General features: G+C 36.3%; 1 protein-coding gene across 5 annotated transcripts in view; it reads left to right on the forward strand.

Annotated features, from left to right (window-relative positions):
- The window catches only part of FHIT (fragile histidine triad diadenosine triphosphatase), a 507,230-nt gene that overhangs the window by 20,839 nt on the left and 461,295 nt on the right, over positions 1 to 25,096 (forward strand). The window contains exon 1 of one of the 5 annotated variants that reach the window (XM_042823263.1): positions 3,048 to 3,118. The exons of 3 other annotated variants lie outside the window; for them this stretch is intronic. The gene's annotated coding sequence lies outside the window, so the exon portion shown is untranslated. Of the gene's footprint in view, positions 1 to 3,047; positions 3,119 to 16,620; positions 16,669 to 25,096 lie in introns of those variants that run through there. One more of the 5 variants, XM_042823262.1, reaches the window with a different exon arrangement.

Genomic DNA, 25,096 nt, shown 5'->3' on the forward strand with positions numbered 1-25,096 from the left:
TAGTCTTCCATTGTTATACCAGTATTTCTTGTGTAAGATGGAAACATTTGTAGTAATCAGTCAGAACTGTTTTTTGTGAGTGAAATAAAACAGCTAACCTTTGTAAGCTGTTATCATTGGAAACATTTTTTGCTTTCCTGAAGGTGGTTTAATAGTGTTATAAACTGCTAACTTGAATCAGGTGAATCTACAAGCACAATTTAAGGAATAATGTGTTCCTCAGGTTTTAAAGATGTGTAACTAATATTTTGTGTCTTATCAATGAGTTTTACTTTGTCTCATCATAAACATTGTAATTTAAAATAATGTAGTTATAAAGTTGAAATTCTACACCTAATAGATGCTGGATTATTCTGCTTTGAAAGATGCTACTTAAACCCAAGTGCCAGTCTTTTCTCAGGGAGCAGTTTGTTGTAGTGCCAAACCTTAAATAAGACAGGTAATTCTTAAGTTAAAATCACCTTATCACCTTCCTTCCAAATGTTATCAGTTCTTTAAAAAAAGACAAGACCATTTCAGTTGATACTCTGTCAACCAAGTGAGAGATCAGCAGAACTTCATAGAATGCAGATGGCACAGAAAGATGTATTATTTCAGTGCTAGCACACATTTTTCATTATCTGTCTGGTGACAATCTGGTTATTAGGTTGTTATGTTTCTCACAAATTGGAGCATGTGGCTAATAATTAGATTGCTTTAAAGCCCGTTCAAAATGCTGATGTATTTCTCATAATCCTTTTGCCCTGGGTTGCATTTGCTGAGGGCTAACTTGTTAGACTTGTGGGGAAAAAAAAAAAACACCAAAAAACAACAGGAACAACAAAACTTGTTCATTGGGCTAAACATGAAAAATGCAGTTATGCCTGACTTTCTAGAGAGAATATAATGTGCAAAGAATTCTCTCTGTGCCATACTCTTGAAGCCTTAGCTTCTGAGCAGAAATGGTAAAAAGAAGTTCAGATTACACTTAAAGGGATTCCACTTAGTCATAGTTGATCTGAAATTAAACTTTAATCATTGAATTCATTATTTTAGCCTGTTTTTTTTTTTTTTTTAAGCACTTGAAGATCAGCAGCAACATTCATTGGTCTGGTTAAGTATGTTCTGCTTACACTACAAAACAGATGGCTCTTTGCATCAGCATATGGAGGATTTTGTAAAGGAATTGTTTGTATTTATGTTAGTTACATCACATTGTAATTGTTTATTTTTTATGTACTTCACAATTGCCCACTATGAAATCTATATGATCAAGTCTTCATCCAAAGGAAATAGTCCAGACCCATCTGGATGCCTGCCTGTGCATATTGTAAGGTACCTGCTTTAGCAGGAGTATTGGACTTGATGGTCTCTTGAGGCCCTTTGCAACCCCTGTGATTCAGTGTTATTAAAAATTTGCTTATTGAAAGGTTCATAAAACTAACTGGAAAGAATTCAAGTCACTAGGAACCTCTTCTGGTGCTAAGATTTAGCAAAGGGCTTTGAATATTTAATAGGGAAACTTGACATGTTAAAACCACTCCCTGTGTGGTACCCTCCGGATAAAGATGAAGGTAATGTGTAGAACCTTTCAGCTGTCTTTTGAGCAGATGCAAGCTCAAACCTGGAATCAAAAGGCTGGGCATTGAGGCCAGGCTATCAGAAAAATTTAAGGAGAGACTTATTTCATTTAACTATGCTTCCACCCACCGAGGGGTAAATATTTCTGCAAGAACAATCATTGAAATACATCATCACCCTGGCAAGAGAATTCTTAGGATCGTTAGGATTAGCAACAGGGAAAGTACATGTCACTGCAGATGTTAGCCATCCTTTAAACTAATTCAATTAGGTAGGCTGACAAAAGGTTAATGCAAATCAATGTTAAAAAAGGACATTCTTTATCATGCGCTTAAATTGCTGTTTTGAACTCCGAATAGAAATCAAATGAAGACTAATTTTGTATCTCGTACTATATACTGTCAACATAAAAAGCTGGCTTAATTCAATGAGATTTTCAATTTATATCTAAAGTGTAATTTTCATAACTTATGCAGCACTTCACCATTATTCCTGCTCATCCATTCTGGGTGTATGTGATGCCATTTTTGTATAATGGCAAAGTTTAATATCTAAATAATCATACTATGGCAGTATTGTAAGTTATAGTATTTCAGATTTAAAAGCAGAAAATTACAGCCATTTAAATCAAAGCTGCAATGCTTTGTTATCCCTAAAATTCAGTGACTATTCAGCAACACTACAGTAATACTGTAAATTCCTTTTCATTGAATAGTTTTCCAGAAACCTTTTATCATCTCTAAGCTTACATCACACTTCTGTGTCTTTAATTATTGTCTTTCCCCCTCATTTTCAAATGAAAGGAGAGTTTGTTGGAATCTATGCTAATCTTCTTAGTAGACTGAGATGAGTAAAGAAGGCAGAAACTTAGCAGTTTGTTCCTGCTGCTTTCCCAGAAGGCTGTCCCTCTGTGCCCAGAGGACTTTGCTCAGGTAGGCTGAGGTTTCCGTGAGGTGGAGTGCTGAGGAGTGGCTCCATTGTGGTGAATATCACGCTTGGATTCAGTGCTACAAAGCGAGGATGGCTTTTTGCCATGCCCTTGTTATGAAATGTCATCGTTTTTCACCTCTCAAATGTGCTGTCATTAATGGTTAGAAGTAAGTTACAGTACCTAATTGATTCTTCTTTTTACTGATCTCAGTATTCTGTGCTCAGCTTGAGAGTGTATAAATTCCTTCCCTGATTCACATACGTGATTTAAAATATAAGTAAACCTTCTTACTTTCATTACTATAAAAATGACATATTCAGATTACCAATATTTTGCTTAGCTAATCAATATTTTATATAAATCAGAGTTTTAGAAATGCATACGTAGGTGTATCAAGTGGTGGACACAAATTTGGACAACAAAATCAAGTCTGACCTTTGATTTGGCTTTTGGAGAAAAAAATATGAATTTCTGCTTCAATTTCAGCATTTCCATCTTAAATTTTTAATACTTTTTATTTTTGCTTCAGGTTGTCTTATGCTTCTTGAAATGAAGGTGCATGTCATTACTAACTGAAGGCAAATACTCTTTGTTTGAAGGACTGGCATAAATTCACATCTATTTCAGGTAGTACTGGATATACTCTGAAGTTCCATTAAAATTCTTACAGTGTTTGGGAGTCAGGATGCAAAGAAAATATCTCACTTCGATTTATACTGCTTTTTACTACAGCACTGCTTTAGTTTGGCTTTTTTTTTTTTTTTTTCCCCTTTAATTTTTGGCTAGTTTTACAAGCTAGAGGATGGGAATAAGAGAGATGAAAAGGGGTAACAATACAGAACACATTTGAAGAGACTTTTTATTGCATTAACAGTGTTTTTCAGTGTTTGGCTAGGCGCAAATAGGTAGAAGGAACAGAGGCAGGTAGAGTTACTATCTTCAGCATTAAGATGAGCTGAAGTTAATAATGTATTGCTATACATCAACAACTTGAGAATTTTTTCAGAAGACATTTTGATGAGTTCAGAAAGAAGTTGGTGGTATCATTAAATAAGTTGGCAACTTCTGTAACCAGCTTTTTGTATTATAGCTCAAGGGAAAGTCAATAAGCTTTGATTCCTAGGATTAATGTAATTATTTTGTGGTGGGTTTTTTTTTTCTTGGCTCTTTCTGAGGAAGGCTGCAGTAATATAATATCAGATGGCCAAAAGCAATTCAGAAAGCCAACGTCCCATAGGATGACGTACAAACGTAGGAAGACTGGGGGTGGAATAAATCATTTTCTCTGATCTTGTTAGCAATTAAATTATTACAGAGAAGCAAATGTACAGGCAGTGCTAATGCCAGAATATTCTGAGAGGAAGAGAAGCAAAAGCTTCTTTGATTACAAAGTACTATTTTTGAAGTGTTTTTTCCTTCCTCTCACCTACAATATTTTCCTTACACAATGCACAAGTGTTCGCCTTGCCATTTGTTTTGGTCATTTTAACAGGCTACTTTAGGTCAGCTCCTGCTCTTCCATCTATGATGTCTATATCTGTGAGTGTACTTAGTCTTAGGAGGGAAAATAGTTTGTTAAAACAGAATATCCTGGAAGCATATATGTGTGTATATATATAAATATGTATATATATATTTCTTCTTTAGTCTTATTAGCAGGACTGAAGAAGCAAAAATTACATCCTGAAAACAGTGGATTTTGAGGTGTTCTAAGCATTTTTTCCTTTTTTTTTTTTTTTTTCCCTAACTTGGATGCCCAATACAAGAGAACAGTTTTAAATACCTTAGTTTTCTCCATGGAACTCTATGCATAGAACTCCAGTAGTAGTTCTGTATCTAAGCATAAAATGTAATAGATTTGGCACACATAAAGAGAAATTTTGCCAACTCCAAGCAGAGAATGCTGTAAGGTGTTATTCTGACTGTACCACCTCTGTATGTCTCATTTTGTGCCACTTGAAAGTGCATCCTGTCCCAGAACAGTGCTCTCTCTGGAGATGATGCTGGAGGAAGTCCCTTGGGGTTCAGTAGACCCTTCCAGAACCAGTTTCATTAGGTGTCTGCTGGAAACCACCTTTGGCAAGCCCTGCTATTCTGTTCCCACCTGAGAACTACAGTATCTATGGGAAGCTTTTCCTTCCCCCAGTCAGGCAGGCTTTGACACAGAAGTCTTTGCTCTGCATCTCTTCTTCTGCAGGCACTAGTGTGAATTATGAAAGTGCAGCAGAGGCTGTACTCCAGAAGCACTTTACATGAAGTGAGATGTGAAGTCTGGAACATCCTATTGGGATCGAGTTATTTTCACAGCTTTTTACAAGAGGCTGTAAGTTGAAATCATAGGAACTGTTATTTAAAACTGGCCAACTTCATTCTGTTTGAAGTGTCCTGTGCAGCAGTAGAGTTGGTGGGGTGTCATTTAGAAGCTATGATCACAGAGATCCGCTTCGACAGTCACTTGAGTAGTTAGCAATTAGCAGCCATCATAGAAGGTTAACTTCAGTGCTAGTCTCACTGCAAGCCTGTCCTGAAGTGTCAAACCTTAAAAGCTGTAACTACACAAATACAATTCCATGTAAATCTAGCTTTCATAATCCAGGATTTGATGTGCAATGTTTTCTAGTTAGAATCTGAAATTATTTGGAAGTTGTCTGTTACTGTTAAGAATAATGTTCTGAGTGGTTAAACTTAAGGGTAGTTTTTTCAGATGCACTGAACTGACTGAAGAGCGTAAGCCCGATTTTGCAAGAGCTTTGTCTTTTGTTAAGGTTACACTTCTTAACTTGATGAATTCAGTGAATTAAATTCCATTGAATTAACTGCTTAGTGGTTTCTCTATGGTCATTCCCTTGGTAAACATTTGTAGTTCACGCTAATGTAGGATGCCATTGTGTGATGTACCACCTTACAGTTGCTACAAATTGAGAGACATCCAGCGAATTAGGAGCTTGTGGAATGATTATTCTACCTTTACCACACAATAACCTCCCTAGATACTAGGAGCCTCACAAAGCAATTACAGCTTCCAGTGACGCAGCTAAGCATGTTTTATGAATTCCACCATGTGCATTATTAGATGTATGAGAACTTGTTGACCTGCAAAGTGATTAAATTGTGAGTTCTTCAAAACAAGGATAAGACTTGCAGGTCACTCAGGTGCTTTGGAAAATGGTATTTTGTGATGTTTATCTGGTACAGCTGATATTTTGTGGCATTTAATGGGGAAACTTTCTGACTACGTGTAAAGCTGAACCTGAATGGTGTAGTCTGAGTGTTCTTTCCTTGTAGTTTGTTCTTATTTTTCTTAATTCTCTTTTAGTAGGAGCTAATCAGAAGAGCAGACTGTTGTCTGCTGAATGTTGTCTTGTGTAGCTGCAAGTAACGTTACACTTGGAAATGCTGACGGGCCTTGCATAAACCATGATCTTGTTTTCCTTGCCTTCTGGGGTTGTTGTGGTCCTTGACAATTGAGGCAGGCTCTTCTGTTGTGTAACTAAAGCTCCATAGTGTTGTTCTTCAATTCCATGTTTGTGTGTTTGATAGTGCCAAGGCGATCCCGTGATTCTTTGCTGCACAGGTTCAGTGCTCTGACTCACAAATGCGTCTGCCCAACAAGACAGGAGAAAATAGGATTTTTCATAACTAAGGAAGGCAAGAATGTTGAAAGAATAGATGTTCAGTGAAGGCAAAGAAATGATTTTCTCAGTTGTTTGTTTTACTAATTACATGGTTGTTATCCTGCTGAAGTCCTTCAGGTAATGCAACAGCTTGTGTTAAACTCCTTTGTTTTGTCACTATTAGAATACTTTTTTTAAAATTATTATTTCCTGAAGACACAATCTTTCTCAAACATTTATTTTGCATTTTGAAGGGATCTTTAGAGGATACCCTTTGAAATATATCGTATTGGAGCATTAGGAATGCTGTTGAGTCCTTAGAAAATGTGGAAGTTATGGGCATGTGAGGCTTGCCTAGAGTAGAGTGTTTGTAGTAGACAGTATTATTATTATTATTATCATTAATTTTGGAACCTTGAGTGGTAGCATCTGTCATTAATCTTCACTCCAGTAAAACCAAGGTATTGCATATGGAATATGTCATAAAGATAGTATGTAAGTAGTATTCTGAATAAAAATAATGCTCATTAGCAGATAGCAAAGATGTGAAACATATTGTGAAGCATCCTGTATACTTCATTCTTGTAACAGCAGACACTAGTTGATATAGAGGTAATTAATGGACTTAATGACTTTTTGCATGCTTACTTCAAAATTAAAATGGGAAGTTGTAATTAAATGGTAGCATCAAAATATTGTTTTTACTTAATGTTCTTTTTTCATAGGTGTTTGTGTACATACCCATAAACTCCTATTCATGGTGCAAATGTTTGTGTAAGAATTAAGTTCAAAACCCTGAATGACCAAGCAAATTTGATAGTTTGAAGTAATCTTCCACAGGCAGTTGGCTGTATGACTAATAGAATTATGTATGCGTAAAATTGCTTTTACTGTAGAAGCCAAAATGCAGAATAATAGCTTGTCAAACTGTCATTTGCAAGTGAGATCATAGATTTCATTGTCCAAATTAGGTTGTGTTCTCTTTCTTTTGTCAGGTCACATTCTAATAACCATATTGTGCATTAAACCCTGTGATTATCTGAACACTTGACAGATGGTAGGCTGTTAATTTATATGTAAGAGACAGTGATTGCCTGTGCAGTAATGGTATTCAACAAAATATGAAATGTCAAAATTGACTATTTTGTTATGTTTTTATTTGACTTATTTCAGATAGGTAATTCTAGCAGAGTAATTTTTTTCGTAGCTAAACATATGCTTCATTTACTAGTGCTAATGCTTTGGGCTTTGAAGTCTTACATTGAGAGTTGTTTATTTGTTGGTCAAGAGTACATTAACATTGTACAGTGAAAATGACAAGTGTAATTATATCTATTAATCTGATGATTTAAATATGTATTACTTGATTTAAAGGAAAATAGGTTAATTTTAGATGACTTAAGGTTTCATATCTTTCTGACGAGTTAGATCTATGTAAATGTAACTGTTCTAGCTTTGTATCAGAAGTCTGTTAAATTACTGAAATGAGTAGGTAGATTCTCCTAACAACTTCAGTGATCATTTTAGCTCGCTCTAACGATGTTGCAGAAAACAATCCATCCAAGTCCCAGGGATTTTGCTCTGATGGATTTGGCAGGTACTTGGGCCTCTAATATACAGCTGGGGGTAAAAACAGTCAAAAGTAGTGCAATTTAGTAACACACACTGCTGCAAACTACCTGAATGTCATGGATGTGCCTCCCAACTTTTAGTTTGTCTTCATCAAAGTAATGTTTTAGAAACCTCTTTGGTAACAGTTGTTTCAAGGAGTTAAAGATTTGATGAAGAGAACTTGAAAGAGTATTCCAGGCATATTGAGAAGCATGAAAGAGAGAAAAGGAGTGGAAAGAACGCTGTCATATTTTCCGTAGCAATTAAGATCAACAGATTGATCTCTCCTTGGAGAGCAGGCTCCTTCACAAACAGTGTGACTGCTAGTTGCTATTAGTTTGTAGATGAAAACAACTAATAGAAATCTGACTGAGAAGTCAAAGATTTATTCTTACTTTTGTGGTTCAGTTGATTCTTTTACTTTTTCAAGAAGGTACTTTTATTTAGTTTTCTTCAAATAAACACAAAAATACAAAGTCACCACCCGTTTGACATGCTTCTGAACTCTCAAGCTACATCTGTAGCCTTAATGATATACTTCTGTAGTTCAGTTGTCTTTGCCGTTTAATTATTGTGCATTTATAATCATCCGCGGTTGTGTTGAAGTATTCAGTAACACAGAGGAATAAATTCCATGCTAAAATTCTTTAACCACTAATAACATTATTTTTCTATAAATTATGCTTTAGCAGGCAAAAAAAAAAAAAAGTTGCCATGCTGTAAAGAATGGTAATCACTTCATTTGTCTTTCTAGTGTCTAGCATTGTTTTGTTACTGTTGTTGGGTGATGGTGCTGGTGGGAGTTCTAAATGCTATACATTGCTTTTACGGAAACATCTTTTACAGAAGATAATTTTTATTCAGCGTGTGAGTTATGGAAAATTTTGTTGCCTTCCACGCTTGGGGAAAGAAGGGGTTTCCATTAGTGTAGTTAATGTGTATTATTACGCGGTTGCTGTAAACATACTGGTCCTGAACCATAATGCTGTTCAGGAAGGGGCTTATGCACAAGAATTTCAGAAATAAAAACTCCTGCAGTCATCTTCAAAGATGAATGCTTTTACATCTATATTCTATCTCTTAAGCATGAGGAATATATGTTCAGTCCTGGATGCTTGTGACATTCTGAAAAGACTGTAGAACGGCATAGTATACATTGAACTTTGTTACAATGATATTTCATGTAAATGGTACCAAAATAGAAAAACAACAGTGCTCTTCAATCTGTTGGGCATACGTACATATGCTTGGGACGTTGTTCCAACTACGTCCTACTAAAGAGAAATTTAAACTGAAGTAACAGCTTTGTTGTAGCCATTCAGGTTTAGGTTTTTTTTTTTCAGTTTTATCTTTTGATTTACACAGCCTGAATTATTTATAAACTGTAACTTTTAAGATGTAGCACTGTTTCTTACAATAGTCCATTAAAGTATAGTAAAAGTGTATGTTAAAGCATATATTACATAGGAAAATTATTTGCAATTCTAAATAAAAGGCCACAGATCTATCAGGCCTATCTATAAAGTCAAGCTGCTCCTTTTTATATCTTTAAAACATATTGTCCTTATCTTTGTAGTAAGGTAGTATCAGCTTCCTTGATAATTTATTTATTAATCTTCTGTTGTGGTCTTATGATTGGGCTTAGGATGGTTGGCACGCAGTTGTGCTTACAGTTGTTGGAAGAATTTCCCTATACTTCAGAAGTGCTTGAAATTTTTCCCTGAATTATGGTACTTTCATTCAATAGGCAATTAAAATACCTTTATAAAAACTTGCTGGAGAGCACTAGGAGAAAACAGTGCACGTTGTATAGTAAAGGGTGACTCTATGAAATGTATAACTGGAGCCTTAAACAAAGATGTGGTTTTAACAGTGTTTGCTAAATATTCATTTTTTTTTAACAGTGTTGCATCTGAGTTTTTTTTCTTTGTTTGTTTTCTGCAAGATTGAGGAACTTCAGGAGCTTTTTTGTTTTAACAACAGCAGTTGTTATTTTTTGTCTTGAAGTGTTGTTGCTCTTGATTTAACAAATTTGTCTACATACTTGTGGCAAAGCATTGCCATGAGCAGTACTATTGTTGGCATTGAAACTTTCAATGGTTGCAATTACTATAAGATTCAAATTGTTAACAGAGGCTAAATAATGAAGTTCCCAAGGAGTCTCCTTTTGGAGAGAAAACTTTCAAAACACGTTTGTTTCGTTTTTCAATAGTGAATCATTCTAGATTGGCTTTTCTTTATATGCTGTTATTTTCCGTTAGATTAACTTTGGTAAGGATGTCAAATGAAGCATTGAAAATGCACTGAATGACCCACATGCAATGTTTGTATTAGCAACTCTCTTTAGGGGTTGGGAAATAGGGAAATAGGCTTAGTGGATTATAGGTATTTTTTCAGACCTTAAATACGCTGGAGATTGTGGAGGCTCAGTGGAACAGTAAAGTTGTTGAAATATAACGTGGTATGCAGCAACAGCTTATTGTTATGCAATAAAGGAGATAAAAATCATTGTATTTTACTGGTAATATAAAAGGAAACAAACCAAATAGCAAGTAAATGCATACATTAATGACTCCAGAAGTAGACGAGCGTACACTGATTTAAGGGAGGAGGCAGTCCAAATGGAATGATTTAGAGATTTTTATTTTTTTTATCCAGCTAATGATCTCTCAGCATTCCATAAGCATTAATGAATTAAGCCTTACTGTAAGGTAGGTATTATCCCAATTTCATGTACCGCAGGGAAATTAATTCATTTGTCCAATTTCATCACCAATCACTGAATGGCTCTGTTTTCTATTTCAAAATGTCTGGATTTGCAGCTGTATTGAATTGATACAGAGGCTTTGCTAGGTACATCTGACCAGTTTTTGGATCACTTAGGAAAGGTATTAGTCACAAGCTGGTGATAAGAAAGCAATAACTTGAAAAGTCATTTGGTATTGCATTCTGCTGTTTCCAATTATTTAAGTTCTATAAACATCACTCCTAATTAAAATAAATGCTTCCTGTTATGTGTTTTTACTCCGAGTGTCAGAAGATATAATTTCAGTTGAAGAAACTTGTTAGTAGAATTTCTGGGAGAATTTCTCTCTAGTTTTACTGCCTTGGCAGCAAAGTAACATGGGACTAAATGCTTTTGCTTGTTTCATAATGCAGTGTCCCTTGCTATTATACCCAAGTGTTCAGATCTAGTAGTCAAAGTGATGCTTGGGTCTGAAGAAACCTGTAATTTCTTCTGACCCCCACTGTTGATTCTTTTTGTGATTTGACAGGTTGATACAACTTATTTTAAGATAGCTTCTGGATTTACAACACTGGTGCAATACTTAGAAAATGTTTTGACACTTTAAATTGATTACAGTCAGGACAGTATCATTTTTATTAGAAGAGTGTTGAAGATTTTCAAAATAAAGTAGCCTTCAAACTCAAAACTCAGTCTAGTAAATTGAAGTTAAATGCAATTTAACTGTTGTTTTATTAATTACGCCAGGTTTCATCTCTCTATCTCTTAATTAGCAGCACTTGACATTAAGCTCCAAAATACCTGATTTGAAAGCTGATATTTTGTCACAGTTAAAAATATATTTATTTTAGGGGATAAAAGTTTTTTGAAATGTCATGCAAATTTATTGTTGTGATTGCTCAGTATCAGTAGTGTAGCACCTGTACAGAGCCCATCATCGTGGTACTGCCTGATCTTTCGCTGGAGCTCTGCTGCTGTTAAGGTCATGCAATAAGCATGTAACTGAGTGCTAAAGTTATAAATGGGGAAATCATGTGACGTGGCATTCTCAGCTAATTTGAACAGACTTTTATAGCTTCAAGTGCTGTAAAGTTTTAACATCCAGATTAATACATTCAGAGAGTTCACCTTTCCCTTCCCCTACAAATAAGGAGTACAATGACTCTTTCAGTACTTTATTTTTCTTGTCTGTACTTGCTCATACCTTGTTTCTGCAAGATGGCAAACACATCTCAAGTTCACCAACTCTGTACTGTTGTTTTCTAGACTTGTATGTTTCCCCTTAACTTTGCCCAAGCATTGAGTTCTAAGATTATTCCACAGAAACGTAGTGATCCCTTAGTGCTCCTTGTAAGAACTTGAATTCTGTCTTTTCACTAACATATGAGTAAAACTGTGGCCTGCAGGTGCAATGAATACAGTAAGCCAAGCAGGAAAAACAGTAGGAGTTGAATAAATGTTCCTCCGAAAGACTGCATATTATAATTACTTGGGGATTCAGAATAGGCACAGCTGTAATATGCCTATTATTGAAGTTGAGATTTTCCACTAATACACTTGATAGATTAGTGTTCGGTTTAGGTTTCCTTCAAGTTCCCTTCTCTGCATTGTGCACATATACTGATGCTTTTAAAATTAATTTTGCGTTGTTTTTTTTTTCCTGCTTTCTCGTGATGTATTCAGAGTATGTTCATAACACTCCCTTAATGTTAATAATTGTATGCTTGATTCCAATCCTATGTCACCCATTATTTGTGGATAAGTTTCTAAGCTTGTTCAATTTTTAAGTCATCAGCCCTAAATAAGGGAGGCAGGCAAGTACCTCTAGAAAAGAAGCATTCAGACTTTGTTTAATTTTATGTACAGGGAACTATTTCTACACACCTGAGCCCACGTTGTCTCAAAAACAACAGTGTCTTTCCATCAAGTTCTAGTGGCTTCGGATCAAGGCCACTAGAACCTGCTTATCTACATGAAGTGACTTTTTTTTTTTCTTTAAAAGGGGAAGAACATTTTTGGGTATGCAGTCTATTGGAGAAGTGACAGCAGAGTAATGCATGTACCAAAGCATTTGGTAGGTAAAACTTCTAAAGCTGCAGAGCACCTAAAGCAGCAGTGCATTTGGTGGTATGTTTTCAATGTGAGGATACCTGTATTTTAGATTATGTGTCTCATGTGTCTCCTACACTGTGCCCTAGAGTTACCTGCATTTATTGATTTGGGCCATGTGCCCATCTCCAATTGTTTCCTTCAAATAGCATTTGTTCAGAGCGCTGACTCCATTCTAGTAATTCGTACCCTTCACACTAAGCTGTGCTTTGCCATATTCTGCCAATCTCCCTGAGTAGCTGAGAAGCATGTATTTGATCACTCCCAGATTTTGTCCTGCCAGCTGAGTTCTGTCTTTCATACTTCAAGCACTTTGAAACTACTTTCCTAGTTACTGGCACTTGTATTCTTTTTACGTTTCTTTTTACATTTTACTCTATGTAGCTATACTGTAGACGTGACTCACGTCTTCTAAAAGTCTTCAGTACCTATGTCAGATGGAAGCATTCTGTACATCACATCTGAATCCTCTTGCGTACTGTTTTCTTTTGCAGTCTAACAGTCCCTCACTTGTCTGGACAGATTTATGCAGTTTTTTTTTCCTGGAGGAACTTTTAGTTATGGTTCATACTGAGTACTTTTCTCATCACCCAGCCCCCAAACCCAAACAAACCACTTTCTGCAAGACCTGTTTTCCCTTCTTGCAATTCAGACTTTTTCTGTTTTCATTCTGATTTTCATTCTATTTTACTTCTTATTTATAACTAGTTGTTCTGAATTGCACACAGAAGCTTTGACTGTATTTTCCATCAAGAATATCACAATGTGCAAGATATACAGCATGTTGTATAGATCATGAAAGAAAGACGACCTAAACAAAAAAAATGTATTTTTAATGCTTTTTAGAAGAATCATAGAATGTACTGTATGTTGAACTGGGAAACAGCCTTGAAGATTGAAGATAAGTGTTTAAATTATGCAATTTTAAAAGGTGGAGGATGTGAGTGTGTTGGCTTTTTCATTTTTAGTACTGGACCTTGCCAGAATCCCCTCTGTTGTGCTTGTACACAAACTTTTCCAAAGAAATCTGTTTTCCAAGAAATTATTAATAGAAAAATCACCACAAATTATACAAAATATAAGTTTTTACAAGACTTACTGATTATTTACAACCAGTTAATGTGTATAAGGGAGGATATATTTGTTTTATTTTATACATGTACTCTGTATTTGTTGTATATACGTATATGCTGTGCCTGTGGTTTGGAAACAGTTACACGAGTTGTACAAATCTGGTTTGCTGTGCACAGAGTTTGCTGTTTGTTTTTCTACTCTTAATCAGTGCTGACTTTGTTCTTGGTTGAATGGAATTTTTTAATTTTGATTGGCTTCTTTAAAGGATAAGGAACTTCCTGCTCAGACCTTTTAATCATTACTTTGAGAAGAGACACAACTTTATGCTCAAAGCTATCTTACAAACCCAGTTTAAATTTATAAACTTTTTGCCCTGTGTGAAAGGGGAACTGTGAAAGCTGCTTAGAGAGAATTAAACTGTACCACTAAAAATTAATCAACTATTTCATAGTATGTCTTTCCCATTAACGTGATTAGATATTGAAGTTGTTATTTTTTCTGTTCTAAATCTGGTGCAACCTTCTCACAGAGGTTTTAACTCTGCTGTAGAGAAATTTCTTTTTTGATTAAGTCTAACCTGGATTCTAGAATACATTTCTCTAAGCAAATTGATGGATGACTATTTTAGGAGTAGGATTATTTCTAGCCTTTCATGTGGTCATGGAGTTGCAAATACCACAATGGGGCTAAAGGAGAGGCTGGGGTGAAAGCAATAGTTTTAAGTTCAGCAGATAGGAGCTCTGTTCCTGGCTCCCGTTCTGAGTGACTTCCAACTTGGGACTGGAGAACTCATTTCAGTTTTGTCCAGTATTTTGAGGTTTTTAAATCTCACTGATTTTCAAAGTCAAAGGAACATAGATGTCAAAGTAGATACTTTGAAAACGATGCCTTTCTTTCTCTGTTACCTTTTATGAGACGGATGATGATAATTTCATGAACTCTTTTTCTATATTTGCATTATGTTCACTGGAGAGAGGAACTCTACCCCTGCACGTGAGCGGTGACCAATAGTAGGACTGAGACTGTTTGAGACTTAGAGAACTTGTAAAGCTACAGGGGATTGATTCATGACAAACGGGAAATGCGTTGTGTTAGGCTAAAAACTGTTTGAGATACAAGAACTGCAAGTGAAAGGCATTTTGTTATTATTATTAAAGTGTATTGGTACAGAGTAGTACTGAATGTATTAGTGCAGTGCAATGGAAGTTATTCTGTCAGCAGAGGTTTTGAAGGTGTTTTGAACAATAATCTAGTTGAAGAAAACAAAGCAGAATGTAATACAGATTTTTGGTGGATATTAACTATTTGTGTGGAGTTTCCTTGCAGTCTGTTTAGTTTGTCCTGGCAACTGCATTCTCTGTGTGAAAATTTCACACAGAAAAGCTTTGTTTTAGCTGTCTGATAGAAAATTAAAATGGCAAAATACAAACTAGCAGTAAGAACTCAACTGTGGATTCACAAAGTACAAGGAGAGTTCTTATAAGTGGTTGGTTATCTTAATGTCCTGCCAGCGAGCTAGCCAGAATTGGATTTCGGTCACAGTTAATGGCAGAACTGATAATAAAAACTCTCAGTAAGGAACAATAAGAATAATAACTCTCTTGCCTTGGTACGTCAAGAATTCCGGGAAATGCTGTCTTTTCCTGAGACATCACAACTCCTACAGTCTTCAGGAAATGTATTTGGTGTCTTCAAAAAACTGAGAGGTTCAAATCAGAATGACTTGATAATTAAAGATTAATGTCTTTAAGATGTGTCAAAGAAACTGGAGGCTGAAGTAGACAGCTGGTTGTGCCAGTCAGAATGGTATGGCACTCAACCCTGGACCCGGCTATCAGCTCTTCTGATCCAAAATGTCTTCTCATCTCTTTCATTTCTTTAAACCAAAATAGATGTGTGCTTTGGACTCACATGAATTTATTCTTCAGTGTAAGAGCTATTAAAATTAGTTAAGAAGGTTTCTAATAATAATAAAAGAGATTTAAAATACCAAGGATTCTAGTAGTGAATTCAGAAGGGGGTTTATTCATGGTGCTCCACAACTGTATTTATGTTCATCTTACATCGGCTGTTTCTTAAAAATTCTAACGTTTAGGATGCAGTTGTTGTCTGGATTATGCATGTATGCAAAACTTATCTGTGGTTCTGGATAATATTAAATCCTCTTGGTAAGAAATCTGAAAAGACTATTCAAGAATTTTTAAAATGGGAACAGTTGTTATATGGCCAGGCAATGAAATAATTGTAGTAATTTCAGGAATCATGTATTGATAGTAGTGTTGGAAACATTTCTTCATTTAATCTCGTTCAAACTTGTAAAATACTATAGAGACCAAAAAAACAAATGTTAGGAAGTTTATTTTTTGTTTTTCTGGAGGCTTGGGTAGAATGAGTAAGCCAAAATTCAACTGAAATAGTGTGTATAGATTCCTTCCTTCCCCCCTCCCTTAATTATTATATACAGTGGACAATTAAACAGGTTGCACTAGATACGCAGCTTTGCTGCCTGATTTATTGCCCATTTAATTTAATTCACTGAAGGTGACCTTTTTGTATTTCACTACAGAGACAAAAACTTTGCTGGGCCTGGTTAGCCATGCTCATGTTGGAAATTACCCTTGTAAAATGGGCTTGACAATTGTACCCACATGACAGTATGTGAACATTTGAACATTTGCTTACTGGCTTGTCACTTTTGTCAGTTCCCAACTAGAGCTGCTCAGTTTAGGGGCTTGACAGAATTCTTATTTCTCAACAGAGTTTTTACCTGTTGTACTCAAATTGCTTATGTAAGTTAACAGATTCAGCACAGTACAAAAGCCTTTTAGACCATTAAGTTGGTGAGAATGCAGGACAGTCAGTGTTGTACTCCTGATGTTTGTTTCGGTCTCTGAGCTACAGTGAGATTAGTTTTTGATATATATTCATAGCTTTGAATAGCTAATATGAAACCTATTCTCTCAGGAGAAATGTTACAGAGGAATGATGACTTGGAAGCGGCAATCCCAGAGTGTGCTCTATGGGTAAGTTTATAAAGCTGCATGTTAGCCATTTGAACAGGGGAGTGAGGATTGATAAGAAGCACCCATGCCTTTTGCTGTTATTACTTCTGGGGTGGTGATGGTGTCTGTAGTTGTCTTTTGCCAAACTTGTGTCTCTGGAAGACCTGGGGACTGACCGCACGAGAAGTTTTCGCAAGCTGCAGAAATGTAGGCATTGCCTAAACAAGGAGGACAAGGCTTCTCTCTTTTTGTCCTCTGCCTCGCATTCGTACTTAAAGATGCAAGGCAAAAAGGAATGACTGATAGGCTTTTCATCTGGACAGATCATCTGTGTAACTCTAGGTTTTCTTTGGTCTTCCTGCAACTCTCAGGTCTTAAGGTGTTTCTTTTCCTTTGAAAGGCTTAACCTGTACAACTTTGAATTGTTTTTTCTCATACTACTGACTTCCAAAAATAAATCTAGTTCACTACCATGAAATACAATATTTTTATTCTGCCTCTGTTTTTTTGTCCAAGCAAGACATCATAGTATAGCAATAATTTTGTTCTGTGTTTTGCTCTGATTTTAGATGCATTCCATCTAATTGATATATTTCAGTTTTCCAATAGAAATTTGACTTTATTTTGATGTTTAGACACAAGCTGAATATTGTCTTTGCATATTAACAAGTATTCTGGAAAGGTATCTGACTTTCATAGCAATAAATTATAACAATGGCTATTTCTACCGTGTTTGTGATAACAAAACTCAGGTAAAAGCCGCTGGAGAGAAATTTGTCCTTTTCTGCTTATAATAACTTCAGCTATTTATTTTGCCCTCAAGTAAAAGTAAATTTGTGTGTGAGGTAGCAAAGACCCTAGCATTAGTAGGTTTCGGTATTACAGAGAATGTGAGGAGATGCTTTCACTCACATTGGTTTGGTTACGTAGATTTGTAGCTTGTTATAAATAGACATCTCTGAGTATAAAAAATGAAGTGTAAAAGCAGCTTTCTTCTAATTTTTGGAGAATGCTGCTTTTAGAACTGGTATACGTAAGTGTATCCTGCCCAAAGATACCCAGGAAGCATAGCAGTAACCTGCATTAAATTCTGGGGAATGCCACAGATGAAAGTTTTAGAACGTTGCTGTGCATGTTTGCACTACGAAATCCACCCATGGGAGAAAAACAATAACAGCCCCCCCATCCAGCTTCATCCCCCCTCACACCAAAACCACCACTGATCATTCTCTTGAGCTTGAAGTTTTGTTCATGCTTCTGTGTGCTGCAGATGAATGGCATTAGCTCTCTGGTAGTACAGCCACCTGCAGGTGAGCTCTGTCACCTGCGTTCATCTGCTTTATTCCTGTGTTTTCAAGAAATATATACTAATATTTGAAGTGGTAGCAAATAGGAAATATTATCCAGGTTTCATTTCTTGAGAATATTATTCATGGTGAGCCTCTATTACTCAGTCTACAGAGCATAACAGATTTTTGTCCTCTCTGTGAAGAAAAAAATTATAGTGCAAGCTCACCTGAACAGGGGAAAGGTTGTAAATAGGGTTTAATCTTCTCCTTCAAATCCACATGAAATAGAAATGACTGTAAGGAATGGAAGTGACCCTAGGGGAGAGAAGTAGAAGGCAGACGGTTGGGAACTGTGCACCTCTGCATAATGACACTCCTCACAGTATTTCTTTGGAACAGCAGTTACAGATTTTCTCAGCCACAGCAGCACCTTCTTTTCTATGTTATGGGAATTCCTCAAGTCCAATGGTTTCCCAGGTAGGCGGAAAAGAAAATCCCAAATGGTTGTTAGGACAGGAAGCAAGGTGACTCTTGAAGGGTTTTTTCTAGTGCCTGTAATCTCTGTTGTGTCTTGGCTAAATCACATCTATCTTACCGGTGTGAATGTAAGTGCAATATAAAGGCAACTGTGGATTGGAATTGGATCCTGCATCAGTTGCCAAGGCTGGGAATATGTATGGCTTTCTCAGAGGATGTGTGTTCTGGAAATAAAGTACTCAGTGGGCAACACTGAAATAATGCTCATTTTAAAATAGTGAGCCAAAATAAATGAATAATTAATAGTTGCCCCATTTTGCAGTCTCCTATCCTACCCGCATGTAAGATTAATAAGAAAAGAGTATGTGAATAGCTTATTTTTCAAATAGCTTTAAAAAAATGTTACATTGAAGCTATGCATTTTTTTCTATGAAAAAAATGTAGATTTAGATTTTTCTTGTATGTAAATAAAGTATTTCTCATATTTAAATTAAATACCTATATTTCTTAAACACATGCTGAATTTCAACAAGAAGGTAGAATTCCTCATGTTTAAAATGGGGAAGGATGTAACTTGATCACTGTTGGGAACTTTGAACTTATAGTAGTTGTAGGCTCCAAATTCAAAGATCCCTAAGTCTGCTCTGAGCTGCTCGAAGCACAGATTTCTTACTACCCACTGAGAAAGATGTTTACAATTACAACTTCACTTACAAGTGTTTTTGTTTTTTAAGCCTGACACTTGTGTAGCTTTGTGAGCAGGAAGATGTAGTCCTGTGTAAGCTTGTATTACTTGCATTGAATTTTTTGGTTATGTGATCAAAATCATATGCACCTTTATGTATAATTTTTCACCGTGAGTGCAGAAGCATGGATTGAAGATTAATCTAAAATTAAAGACTTAGTTCTTGACTCAAGTCTTAGAAATGTTTTAGAGTATTTATTGATTTGCTTTTTTTACAGTGTTTTAGAAGATACGGTGAAACTGCTTCATTTCTAGGCTTGGTAGAATTAGTCCTATCATATTTCAGAAACTTTGTTTTAATTTCAGGAAGTTTTTACTAGTTGGTTTGGAAAGTAAACCTGGAGACTTAGCATCCAGTGTCCAAGGAAAACTTTTGTCCTAATAGGAAAGTACTATAAAAAAACCACCAAAACACACGTTTTGGATTTTGCATTGAGGGACATGATTTAGTACTATTGGTGATAAGTGGGTGGTTGGACTGGATGATCTTGAAGATCTTTTCCAACCTTGGTGATTCTGTGATTTTGTGATTCTGTGATTCTGTTTGAACAACAAGGAGCAGAATAAGCCCAGTAGAATTTTTTCCTCTCTGGTACTGTTCAGCTTCCAGAAATACTTGACTAGCTTAGGAGTTGTGTTATTCAGGAACTGGCACACTGTCCTTTGGCTTGGCAGTTAGCTAAGTTCTGGGATGCAGGTATTCTGCCAGGAGAAAACGATCATAGAGTGGCTTGGGTTGAAAGCGACCTTGCAGATCATCTACTTCCAATCCTCTGCCATGGGCAGGATTGCCAACTGCTAAATCAGACACCAGATCAGGTTGACCAGGGCCCCATCCAACCTGGCCTTGAATGCCTCCAGGGATGGGGCATCCACAACTTCTCTGGGCAGCCTGTGCCCTGCCTCACCACCCTCTTGAGTGAAAAAATTCCCAATCTAATCTACCCTCTTTTAGTGTAGAACTTCCTCCTTGGCCTCCACCCTGATCATGTAATAATTGGTCTCCCTCTTGTTTATAAACACATTTTAAGAACTGAGAGGTAGCAGTGAGGTCTCTCATCATCTCCAGGCCAAACACTGTCAGCTCCCTCAACCTTTCTTCTTGGAGAGATGCTCCAGAGGATTCCCAACCTGTACGGGTCTTAGCTTGCTGTGACCCAAGTGCAGCACCTTGCCTTGGTGAACCTCTTTAGGTTCACGTGCGATTATGCGAGTCAGCTGGTTCTTTGATCGCTGGCTACTGTTCCTTGACCACTTCTTAATAAAATATGAAGACTTCCTTCTCTAGCTGGGAGTGTAACAACTTTAGTAAGGAAATCCTTGCATACAGATCTGGCTTTAAGTCCCATGTTCTTCTCCCCTATAATTTTTAATATATAATATATTTTTAATATAATAATTTTTGGCCTTAAAAGCTTTCTTATTCTGACACCTGCATAAAGCATAAGGGGCTATTAAACCAGTAAAATGCCCCAGGTTTTGCAAACAAACACTTCTGCCATTTAAATCTTGGTTATTTTCTGTGAATAACTTCTACCATTGGCTTTTACAAATGATTCAGTGACTTGCTAAGCAGCTTCTGTTGTTTCAGCTATGTGAGTGTATTAATGAGCACTTTTATCACTTAGCGGGGAAAAAAAAAAGGTTTAATAAATTAATATTAAAATAATCAAGTCAGCAAATTATGTGAGTTATTTGACTGTCTACGTGGTTGGTCTATTTTTGGAAAAAGCCTCAGAATCTTTTAGAAAGATATTTGGAGAGAGAGAGAGAGGGAAAATAATTTTCAGAAGGAAATAAAAATGGTAATTTTCATAATTTGTTTTAAGATTTATACTGAGAATAAATTATTCTATGGTAGCTTAATCTTTGCAGAGATGAAGATCTAAAATTGTTATTGTGGGTATGGCATATGTTAAAAGCATTTCATTCAAGGATTTCTTCATGGTTTTTGTTCAAAATGTAGACTGACATACCTTGTCCATTGTTATGGCTAAATTAAATTTCACTTTGACAGCTGACCACAAAGTCACTCTTCTGGGGACTGTTTTGTTCTTAGAGTGAATGTGACATGAGGAAAATGGTTTGTCTGTGAATATTATTCCTCGTAGATTTTTTTGTTCTTACAAATATGCTTTAAAGGGCTTCAAGAATTTTGAGGAAACTGCTTTTTTTTTTTTGTCATTCTCTTGACTTTTTCGTTCCTGTGTGAAAGCTGTGAAGTGCTGAAAGGATAGATTTTCCTTGATTAACGTAGCCTTTGAGGTTCTTAGCTTCTTGACGCCATATCCCTAAAGATTCTTTTCTTTCTTTCCCCTTTCCTCTCTTTTTTCTTTTTTTTTTTTTCTTTTTGTTCCCTTCCATGATACAGGAATAAATAGGTACATGCTTCCTAAGAAAAAGAGATGCCCCAAAATAGCAAGGCTAACATGTCCCCAGCTTCAAAAACAAGGTTTATCTCTTCTCTCTCTTTATTCCTTTTCACTCACACGTTTTAAAGGACTATTTACTTGTTAACAGAAGAGATTAATTGCTTATAATGAGCATGTATCAGGGAAATAGGATGATGACTCTTGCTTGGGTAGAGCTCTGTTGTAGGAAAAATTTCAGAAGTAGGAAGAAAAGCTGAGAGGTACTGATGCTGAAATGTTCGTAAAATAATGTATTTGTTTACTATGAGATACTCTGGTTTTGCAAATGTAAGAAATACCAGATCCGTGAAGACAGTATGACATAATTATAGAAACTTTATTAAGTGTAGCAGCACTTTTCTCTGTTTAGCTTTCTGAATTGTCTATAGACCTTTGCATTTAGAATGGCTTTAAAAATGAATTAACTCCATTGAATCAAAAACATGGAGGTTTTTTTCCATTGCTTTATACTGAAAAAGTAAAAACATGTCTAATCTTTTTTCCATTTGGAATAATATGAACAACATCAAGTAAAACAATGAAGACTATCACTATTAATTTTTTTTAACTGACTTTGGTGTTGGAAAGGCATTTAAATTTCCAGTTTTCACTTCATGCTCTTGACAGTAGGAATGCCTGCTGTTAACTATGTAAGTGTACAAAGGTACTTGCAAGGTCATGGAGTAAACTTTGCAAGATTAAATCTCCTTGCTTAAAAGTATGCGATAGTATTTAGTCTGGGCTGTGGGTTTGCAGAGCTCCTTGCTAAGAGATGTATGTCTAAAGCTGATGAGGGAATGTGAGCCCCTCTATTGAACCACTAATAAAAATAACTCTTACCTATTGTTGCAGGATTACTTCAGCTTGTTTGATAGCATATATCACTGCTATCCTGCAGCTGGAGCTGACGTGGTTTCTGTTGTGCTGATAGTGATAAGTCTAGTAAACGTGACTAACAATTTAATTGTATACGGTACCGAATTTAATTAGCCAATAAATTTGCTTTGATAGTGTCTTCCTTCATAAGTACAAAGATGCTATTTATATGTCTGATCTATGTCCTGAGTTTTCTCCCATATTCCTTGTCCCTGAAACATAAATTCTCCAAGTACTGCCTTTGTGTAGGTGAATGCACTTCTTATGCAGAATTAATCTTACATTCAGATGTCCTTACAAGATAGAGGGGGTTAGCAGCAGTTTGAACCTAGGCCAGGATCTAGACCTTCTCAGGACTATTGCTATGTACAGACATGTAGAAAGCCCCAGATATCAGTACCAAAGCAGATGTAATGTCTGTCTTTTTCACTGTATTTTCAAAGCAATATCATCTTTACACAAAGAGAAGGTTTCAGATTAAAAGCTTTCAATACTTGGAATAGGATCTCTGTTGTAGGTAATCTAAGCTGGTTGCAAAGGTGTCTGCGAGACTCCTTTGGATTGATCTTAACCATGTTGGAATACGATCACATTGCTCCTCAATACTGCCCAATTTTTAAATGGTCAGAGAACACAAATAAGGAGGTTTCCACTCAGGGATCTCCCTTTCTTGCTCCTTGAGTAGTTGAGACAGAATGTCGCAATGGGTCTTCTCTGGCAGCTCTCTGATGTTGTATGCAAAGCTCATTTCTGATATGAGGAGTGCAGTGGTGGGTCTTTAAGCTTAGTTCTTTCCTTTATCTTTTTTTTTTCCTCTGCTTCTGGGCAGTCAGTGAACCTGTCTTCAAGAGAAGAATGTGCAGCTGTCCTAGCATGAGGTTCTTGCAAATGAATTTGGTGTTGCACAGCTCAGCAGCAGAACAGGAGATGTGCTCATTGCAAGGCTAAAGATATATTCAAATAAGGAAGCTGCCTTTTCTCATGGTACTGCTCAGGCTTTGTCTAGAATGCAATTATCACAGTTTTGATCTCTGGATTTAGTTTTATAGTTAAAACCTTTCTCAGTCAGGTATATTTATGCTTGGTTTTGCTTTGCCTTATTACTGTCTGTGTTGACTAAATGATGACCATTTCTTTTGCTATTACAATCGGTAGCTCACTGCAGAGGAAAAAGCTGCAGCTATCAGGTAGACATTAAAGAAATGTTTCTCGGTTTAATGTTCAACTTGTCAAGCCTTTTTTCTCATGGGGTCAAAAGCTTCCTTTGTTCTTTTGCACATTTCAGGAACTGGGCTCCATAGCAATGACACTTGCTGCTGAAGGTGGGCTTACCTGACTGCAGCTGTCCCTGGAGTAGAACTCACTGAGGACATGAATAAATGAGGAGGCTTTTCATATCTGCGAGAAGCTTACAAAGCAGCTCGCACTTACTGACAGTCGTTGCTTAATTGGTTGAGATTTAACTCTAACCCTAACCCTAAGACAACATTTATTCAAGCTTTTTCTTCCCAGTTTTTATCTGAGAGTTTTCTATCATTAATAATGTTCTGAAATACAAGCCCGTGTATGTACATATATAAGGAAGCAAGTGAGAAAAATGCTTGTTTAAATGAAATCTAACAAAACAGGGGGAATTAAGTTTGCTTGGAATTCTATCAGTTGTGGTTTTATTAGGGGGCAGTTGAGGGCTTGGAGTCCAGCTGCGCTCTATAATTCTGGGGCTGTTATCTCATATCTGCCTGTCTTTAAAACAGATTTATTTTTTCTTCATCTCTGTTACATATGATTTTTTTTTTAATAGTAAGGAGTATACCAGTGTGTTAGGAAATGCCTTTCTTTCCTTTGTTGGAGTCTGGTGAGATTAGCTTTGTTTGTAGCTATACTTCGTAGCTATATTCTGGTGATTCCATTTCCTCAATATAGAGCCTTATGAGGAAATAAACTCTTAGAAATCTTTTCTGAAGGAGGGAAAAGAATTTCAGGGATGGCTTGGAACAGATTTTTTGGTCTGAGGTGCATTGTGTTTCATTTTAAATGACTTACTGGTGCTTCTTCACTGATGGTGGATCTTAGTTTCCTGTGCACCCACAGCTCTCATTTCTCAGCCACCTGCGTGCTTTCTGTTGACCAAGCCACCTTCTGCATTCTCATCAGATAATTAAGCTGCCATGAATGTCTCCTGGTCTGGTGGCTTTTCTTCTGTTAGGAAGTTTCTGGACTAGATAACTGCTTCCAGGTATAAAAGAGTTTAAAAAAGATGAGTTATACGTTCCACACACTACATTTCTCAAGCTTTGGATAACGGTGCTGCTGATGGATAGGTTTTTTTTCTTGTCAAAACAACACTCCTTTCTTGGTCCCATTCCAACGTGGGACAATAACAAAACTAATTCATCATTTCTCTACTGATTTCCAGTAATCTGTTATTAATACATGCATTCAAGTAAATATAAGTGGAGATGACAGATGTAGAAACTGTTGCATTCAAATCCCAATGGAGTAGTGAAGTGTAGAAAAATGGCTAGGAACTGTAAAGTATAGCCTTTTGCTAAACCTAATGACAGCATCTAACTTGCTGATGAAAACACATTATTGTGAATGTCAGTGCACAAAGTATTGTTTAGACAGTCTGCAGTGGTGATTGCTAAGGA

The sequence above is a fragment of the Centrocercus urophasianus genome, unplaced genomic scaffold, assembly GCF_019232065.1.
Source record: "Centrocercus urophasianus isolate 14NV4802_14NV808 unplaced genomic scaffold, USGS_Curo_1.0 seq_22, whole genome shotgun sequence".
NCBI classification, from domain to species: Eukaryota; Metazoa; Chordata; class Aves; order Galliformes; family Phasianidae; genus Centrocercus; species Centrocercus urophasianus.